Source organism: Pseudorca crassidens, chromosome 6 (genome assembly GCF_039906515.1).
Source record: "Pseudorca crassidens isolate mPseCra1 chromosome 6, mPseCra1.hap1, whole genome shotgun sequence".
Classification (NCBI taxonomy): Eukaryota; Metazoa; Chordata; class Mammalia; order Artiodactyla; family Delphinidae; genus Pseudorca; species Pseudorca crassidens.
The window spans coordinates 123,869,566-123,877,872 of record NC_090301.1 but is presented as its reverse complement, the minus strand read 5'-3'; the positions used below and the strand labels follow the sequence as shown (position 1 = coordinate 123,877,872).

Here is an 8,307-nt window from a genome sequence, read left to right as displayed (position 1 = left end):
TGCTTCTGACTCCCTGAAGCTGGACCTTGGGACCACCTGACCCCGTCCTGCCCACCCCAGGAGCGCAGGCAGGGGCCAGGGCTTGGCTTACCTGCAGGTCACTGCAGCGGCTCTGCCTCTTGGCAAAGGGGACCTGTCAGGAGAGGCTGTTCTGCTGGAGAGGTGAGAATAGATAGGAGCTGTTCTCTTTTCCCCTGGAAGCCACTGCCAGGGCCAGTGTCTCCACTGCTATCATGAGCTTGGGCCAAGGAGAGCTGCGTGGGGCATGGCTGTGCCGACGAGGGTGAGATGGGCCGCGCATACCACACAGCCCCTTGCCGGGGGATGAGCTGCTTGAGTTTTGGTCCAGGAGAGAAGGAAACATATCAGAGATGGCGGAGAAACAGTATTAAGATTCGAGTTTGGCTGTAATGAGGTGCCATCTCGCACCGGTCGGAATGGGTGTCATCAGAAAATCTACAAACAGCAGATGCTGGAGAGAAGGGAACCCTCCCGCACTGCTGGTGGGAGTGTGAATTGATACAGCCACTGTGGAGAACAGTAGGGAGGTTCCTCAAAAAACTAAAATGATATGACCTAGCAGTCTCGCTCCTTGGCATGTATCCAGAGAAAACTATAATTCAAAAAGATACATGCACCCCGATATTCATAGCAGCACTATTTATAATAGCCAAGACATGGAAGCAACGTAAATGTCCATCGACAGATGACTGGGTAAAGAAGATATGGTACACATATACAATGGAATATTACTCAGCCATAGTAAAGCCATAAAAAAGAATAAAATAATGCCATTTGTAGCAACATGGATGGACCTAGAGATGATCACACTAAGTGAAGTAAGTCTGAAAGAGAAAGACAAATACCATATGATGTCACTTATATATGGAATCTAAAATATGACACAAATAAACTTATCTATGAAACAGAAACAGACTTGCAGACGTAGAGAACAGACCTGTGGTTGCAAAGGGGGAGGGATGGATTGGGAATTTGGGATTATCAGTTACAAACTATTATATATAGAACGGATAAACAACAAGGTCCTACTATATAATACAGGGAGCTATATTCAATATCCTGTGATAAACCATAATGGGAAAGAATATGAAAAAGAATGTAGGCATATGTATAAGTGAATCACTTTGCTGCACAGCAGACATTAACACAACATTGTAAATCAACTATACTTCAATAAAAAGATTCAGGTTTGAGAGGCAAGAACGATCCCCAGAGACAAGCTTCTTCAGGTTAGGGGCTGGGACAAGGTAGAGTGAGCCGTCGTAAGGATGTGAAGTTGGGGTTCACACGGCCCTGACTTCAAGTCCTGACTCTGCTACTCACTAGCTGGTGACCTCAGTAAGACTCATGCCCTCTCTGAGCCTCAGTTTCTTTATTTATAAAGCGAGAAGATAATACCTGCCTCACAGGTTGTTGTAGGAACTGAAGCATTTCTAAACTAGTGACACATGATACCGGCTTTACAAATGTTTGCTATTATTAACTCGATGGGTCAGGACAAGAGGCGTGGGCGCGAGGCCGCTGGATCTCAAGTCAGCTGAGGGGACAGGCAGGAATAACGACATCTCTAGATTTTATAGTCAACCGAGAGAAAAAGAGTACTTTTAAAAGCATCCAGAAAGAAGTGAAGGCATGGACTCCGATGAGTGTGTACTCATTATTCGTAATAGCCAAAGGCTGGAAGCAACCCAAGTGTCCACTGATAGATAAATGGGTAATTTGGACACACGTACAACATGGATGAACCTTGAAGGTATTACACTAAGTGAAACAAGTCAGTCCCAAAAGGGTAAACACTGCATGATTCCATTTACATAAGGTCCCTAGATGAGTCAAATCCTTAGAGACAGAAAGGAGAAGGGTGGTTGCCAGGGGCTGGGGGAGGGGGAAAAGGGGAATTATTTAATAAGCACATAGCTGCTGTTTGGGAAGATGAAGAGGGTTATGGAGATGGGTGGTGATGACGGTTACACAACATTGTGACTGTACTTCATACCACTCATACACACTATTTAAAAATGGCTAAAATGGTACATTTTATGATATGTATATTTTACCACAATAGAAAAGAATCCAGAGTTTACGCTTGGGGTGACATTCGACGTGGGTGGAGGGGAAGGGTCTGGCTGACCCCCTCAGCCTCCTGAGCTCTACTTCTTTTTCCCAGGTGTCCCCATCCTCCTGTTGAGGGAAAGACCACTTTCTGTTCGCAGCCCCACTTGTCACAGACTTTTAGATTGAGCGCTGCCCCTCTTCTGCCAGCCCTGCTTTCCCTCTCCCCTCTAGAAGCCCCTGATTCATTCGGAAGATGTCTCCTGCTGTTCTCTGAAATCCCGTTGGCAGCCCTGGTGAGCGTCAGGGGCCGGCTGCTCTGATATTGGCCCTGGCAGCCGGGACTGGTACAGCTGCAGGCCCTGGCCTCACAGTCAAGCATTCCTGGCAGCTGGGGGCTTCCGGGGCTGGCTGCCCATCCAGCACTAGGGAGGCAGATGGTGGCAGGGATGCAGGGCTGGCAGGGAGCTCTCTGCAGTGTCCACTCTACTCAGCAAGGGGGAGATAGAGCCCCACGTTTGGTTCTGTGGCCTAAGAGAGCTGCCCATCAACGTGCTTCTGGTGTGTGGTGTAGGATAGGGGCACGCCGGTCCTGTTAAAGCCCCACCAGTCCCCACACAGCTCGGATGGAGGATGGATGGGGCTGGGGTCCAGACCTGAGCTGTGTGCCACCCCTGCTGTCCAGGCATTCGTTCTGGGTACCTATTGGTTACGTAACAAACCACCCCAGCCCCCAGTGTCTTTAAACAGCCATTTGATTATCTCACAGTTCTGTGAGTTCTGACTCACATGGTGTTGGCTGGGACTGCTGTCCTCCGAGGGCTCGGCTGGCTGGGACGTCCAAGATGACGCACCCACGTGGCTGTGGACTGGGAGGGCCGCTGGGGCTGCCAGCTGTCGTCAGTGCCCAGACGTGGCCGCTCCAGGTGGCTGCATTTCCGGAGGGAGCATCCCAAGAGGAAGGGTTCCAAGGGGGACAAAGCAAACGTTTCCACTTCCCGGGCAGGCACTGCATTAACGCCGAGGACTTCTGATTCAGCAGCCCCAGGGCCAGCCTAGATTCAAGGAGTGGGGAAGCCAAGAGAGTGCCAAAGAATTCGTGGCCAGCTTGAATCCACCCTAGTCCTGGATGGCCCCAGGCCTCAGCTTCCCCTTGTCAAATGGAGCCACGTTGTGTTTCACAAGACTTTAACAAACCTTTAAAACAGCATAGAGAGTCTGAGGAGCAGAGCGCAGGCTGGTGGTGTGGTTGAGGGCGGGAGGGCCGAGAAAGCCGGGAGGGGGCGCTCTTGCTCAGTGGGCTGGTAGTTGGCTAGAAAGGACCGATCTTTGCCAGGGAAGGAAACCCACAAATTGCAGACTTACTCTGTACCAGATGGTGGACTCTACTTTCATTTTCCCTAATCCTCCAAGTAATCCTGTGAGATGGGTAAAATCGGCCCCCTTTTATAGATAAAGAAATTGAAATCCTGGTAATGGCTTGCAGGATTCGCCAAGCTAGAGAGGCAGAAAGGTGGGCTCCGAACCCAAGGGTATCTCTCTCTGGAAAGCTGTGCCTCTTCCACTGCACTGTGGTCCCCAGGAAGCAAAGCCATGCTTTGTCTGCAGCTCAGGAATCTTCAGAGCAGAAGGACCAGGTTGACCTTAACATCCAAAGGGCCCTTCAGAGCCATTTATGGTAGGGAGAGCAGGGAGCTGACTGCTCAGGAGGGTTCAGAAAGGGTCAAGCTCACAGCATGTCTTGGCTGGGACAGCCCCAGCTGGAAGGAAGCTCCTGGGAGCCGCAGGGAGAACCTGAAACTATGGGCAACTCTGCGTCCTACCAGGCAACAGAGGAAGAGGGATACTTTATCAGGAGGCAGGAGGCAGAGAGAGGATGCTAGGAACAAACTGAAGGAACTTCTGGGTTGTAGGGCTGGAACCTGGGAACAGCAGGTAAAGGCTATCCATCCTTTCACCTATCTGTCCATCCTTCCATAAATTCATCCATCCATTCATCCATACACTTATGAATTCATTAACTGCTTTCAACATCTGAGTTTCTACGATGTGTCTGACCCTGTTTTGCATATATGATTAAGATGCAGCCCCAGGCCTTGGGGAATTCAGATTACCCTAGGGCAGGCAGAGCTGTAACCAGGTGACGGCATTATTGTGTTGGTACTGAGATGGGGAGTGCAGGGGGAGCAGTTATGGGAGACCAGAGGAAGGACAGAAGACTCTGAAAACCAGAGACCCAGTGTGGAAGGCAGGGGTGCCAGGGTGTAGCTGGGCCTGATTCTGGAAAGGATGGGCCTTGGGCCCAAGGGCTCAGCCTCTGGGCCTGAGAAGAGCCGCTGTGTCTGCGGAGGATGTATGTTCCCCTGCAGTGGCAGGACTCCAAGGTAAGGCCTGGGGTCTTCCAGCCCTTTTTTTTTTGTGTGTGGTACGTGGGCTTCTCACTGTTGTGGCCTCTCCCACCGCAGAGCACAGGCTCCGGATGCGCAGGCTCAGCGGCCATGGCTCACGGGCCCTGCCGCTCCACGGCATGTGGGATCTTCTCGGACCGGGGCACGAACCCGTGTCCCCCGCATCGGCAGGCGGACCCCCAACCACTGCACCACCAGGGAAGCCCTTCCAGCCCTTTCTTAAATATGCGAGTGGTCTGACAGTTCCAACTTCGGAGACTGTGCCCTTGGGGAACTGTGGCTGAGGCCACGCCTGTGACATCTCAGAGAAAGTGTCTGACAGCTCTTTCTCCAGGGAGGATCAGACATGAGGAAGACAGCCCTGAATGTGCAGCATGAAGGGTTTTGGTTCATCTTAACACAGAAGTTGAAGAAAAAGTTTTTCTCATCTTGATGTAAAAAAAGAAAAGATACTTTTATTATACTGGAGCATATATAACACAGACTCGTTTGATATTGTAATAAAACTGGTTTATCCTTGGTAATGTCCTTTGCACTAAAATTGTTCCCTGTCTGGACTGCTGCTTGGAGCAAGGGGGCAGGATATTTTGCCATAACAGAATTGCAGAACTCAAAATTCAAATGCTCAGGTCTGAGATGACACGTAGGAAGAAGTGTGATCAGAAGCATTTCGTGGTTCCCAGTTTTTTCACTTGCAGATATTTTCCACGGGACCTTAATGCAGCCTACCCGGATGTACAATATCGCCTCTTACACTTCTTTTCCCTTTGTACAGTATTATGGGATTTTTTTGTCATCGTGTACTCCTCACATTTGCTTTGTGATGTAGATGATAGTTCTTCCATTTCTTCTGGTGAAAAATTGAGTCTCAAGGAGGTTGTAGAGACCCTGCAAGATCCCACAGCCAGTGAACAGCAGAACTGAGACTCAAATCCAGGTCTCTGATGCCAGGCCTGAACTCCTTCTGCTCTGCTGAACCGCTTCATGTGAGAATTGAGGCACCTCCATCAGTTTGGTGTTTGAAGGCAGATGGATAGAGCTTTGGACTCTCAGGGGTTCCCTTCGTGATCGGCAGCTGGAGATGCGTGGACCACATACTGATTGATTCTCTGTGTATCTTTTTATTTTTGCTATTAGCTATATTACTCGTATTCTGCTTATTTTCTTATATTACCCACTATGCAACTGTGTCTTCACCCAAAATAATGATGGCTAAGTGACTTGAAATGATTGACCAGCTATATAATGCCATATAAGCTTAGGATTGGTTGTAATAGTATGAACTCTAGATATGGAAAGAAGCAACAAGGGTAAATGATTTCTTGGACCATAACAGACTAGTAAGACAGGTGGTCCAGAGACCTTTATGGCTACCATTAGACTGGCCCAGGTCAGTCATAACACACTGAGTGATCTATCAACAAAATTATCTATGTATCTCGAGTGGTTTGTGGCAAACAGTGTACCTGTTCCTTTGGTCCCAACTTAACTTGGGGATGTGGCAGTTATTCTGTTGGGCTGCCCAGCAGGTTTCTCCCTTTTCCTCTTACTTCAGTTAACATACATGGTCCTCAGGTCTCTTCCAGATCACAGGGATTAGCATGTGACCTGTACCTGGTCAATCAGAGCATCCCAATTTCCCTGGCCTTAGTGATATGTTCAGGAGCGTTAATGTGATCCACCTGGCCAATTAGAGTCTTTCCCCTCGATTTTCTTCTACTGATGGCGGCAAGACGATCTTTTATGTTGGGGTCACAGTGCTGGAAACATGTGGCTCTGGGCTGCCAGAACGTCTTCCCGCCTTATGCAGGAAGCCCATTCATAAGAGAAGAGGAAGCTCAAAAATAGAGGGCCAGGAGGTGGCAAGAGAGCTCCCCAAGGTCACGACTTGCATCCTGGATTCAGCTGTGTGGGGTGTTAGCTACCCCTGCCTCCACCCATCCTTCTCAGTTATATGAGTGAGCACGTTCCATTTACGATGGGGCCAGCTATTGCAGGGATTTTGTCACTTGCAGTCAAGAGTCCTGACCAGTATAGGGATCACTTGTCATAAACAGAGACCTAGTCAAACTAGCTTATGTATACAGGGAGTTCATCGTGACCACTTGGGGACATATATTGGACTTGAGAAGAGTGGTGTACAGCTAAACCTTGTAGGTCCGTGAGATCATGAGGCAGCTCCTCTAGTGATCTTTCCTTCTCTCTCCCTCTGGGGTCTCATGGCCTCAACTCTGCTTCCTTCCGGGTTTCTCTGTTCCAGTCTTCTGTTTCCCTCTGTAGACTAGTTTCCTCTGTGACTTGTTACCTATACCTAAGCTCACCTGTGGCTTTGGCCAGCCCTGTGCCCACTGTGGCCCTGACCTATGTGACTTTGCACCTCAGCCATCTGTCTTCTGATGCGATGTATTGATACTAACATGGCCTGGGAAGAAAGCAAAAACATGTGTTCACTTCTGGGCCAGTCATCTGTGGCTGGAAGCATGAGGTCAGTGGATATAATTATGGCTGCTTAGACAACCCTGTCATCAGGGACTGTGGGTGGAGCAGTTCCTCTCCAGGGGTGGGATAGGGAGGCAGCCGTGGCACAGCTGGTGTTGGGTGGCTGACGTTGATGTCATGGTGAGATTGGGATATTGGACCCCTGTCTCTTCTCCCAGTAACCCTGCATGGCCGGAGGTCCCATGGCCTCCAGGGGCCCAAATCATTCTTCCATGCTTCTTCCTGCTTCACTATGTAGTTGCTAACCCAGCACTTGTCCTAGCAGTGGGATCTGATCCTACCTGCCACTCTTCCCAAACTTCTTCCATGACTGAGCAGGTACTAGCCCTCCACACTTGCCATGTATGTGGCTCTGCCATCCCACTGCCCTGTCTAATCCTGGAATGCATCTCTCCAGCACTGCCCCTCTCCTTAATCACCAGGAGAACCCAGCTTAATTGTCTGCTCCTCATTGTAGCCTTTTCTGAGCCCGAAAATTCCTTGTCTATGCTCCCCAGTAAATCCTTGCTCTCTGCAATAGAGTATTTATTACATTGAGTCACAATTATGTTTTTTTTTTTAAATTTGTCTGTCTCCCACACTAATTGTCTGTCTCTCACAGTCATTTAGCATGTAGTGGGAAGATTTTGGAATAAAAAATAAATCCTGAGTTCAAATTCCGACTCTAACACTCTTTAGCTGTATGTCTATGATGAGTGATTAAGCCTTTCTGAGTGTTAATTCCTAACCTGTAAAATGCAGACAAGCATGGCACCCACCTTATGGTTTACTGTGGGTGTTAAGTGACATAATGTGTACAAGTGAATAAGTGGCATTGTGCGTTCTTGAAGGCAGGGACAGTGTGTAACTCATCTTTGGCGCCTGGGTGCTAAGCACAGGGACTGTCATGCAGGGGACTTAATACAACTTTGTTGAATGGATGAATGTTTCATTCAAAGAATAAAGCTCTAAGGGTGGACTGGCAGGCCCTGTGATAGGAGGGGATGCTTAGAGGCTGGGAGGTCTCTTCTAGTGGACTGGCAAGAGATGTATAAGGTATCATCTCTTGCTCTCTCCCAGGTCTCATATCATGTGCCTTCTCTATGACTCACAACACAGGATGACTTCTCATTTTGGTCCAAAAGGAGCTGGTGGTATCAGACTTACTCTCTGTATTAGTTCTTTTGCTGCATAACAATATTACCACAAAGTTTTAAGGTTAAAACAACACACATTAGTTATCTCATAGTTTCCGTGGGTCAGGATTCTGGGCACCCCTTAGCTGGAACTTCTGCAAGGTTGCAATCAAGGTATTGGGCATGGCTGGGATCTCATCTGTTCCTTTACA

The 8,307-nt window shown here is 48.8% G+C and overlaps 1 long non-coding RNA gene across 1 annotated transcript; it reads right to left on the bottom strand.

Moving 5' to 3' along the window:
• Window positions 1-2,010: 2,010 nt before the first annotated feature.
• Window positions 2,011-3,333, bottom strand: LOC137225925 (uncharacterized). Its single transcript, XR_010944091.1, has 3 exons — window positions 3,271-3,333; window positions 2,863-3,128; window positions 2,011-2,202 (listed from the first exon to the last, which is right to left on the bottom strand). It is a non-coding gene; the product is annotated as an uncharacterized lncRNA (long non-coding RNA).
• Window positions 3,334-8,307: the final 4,974 nt, after the last annotated feature.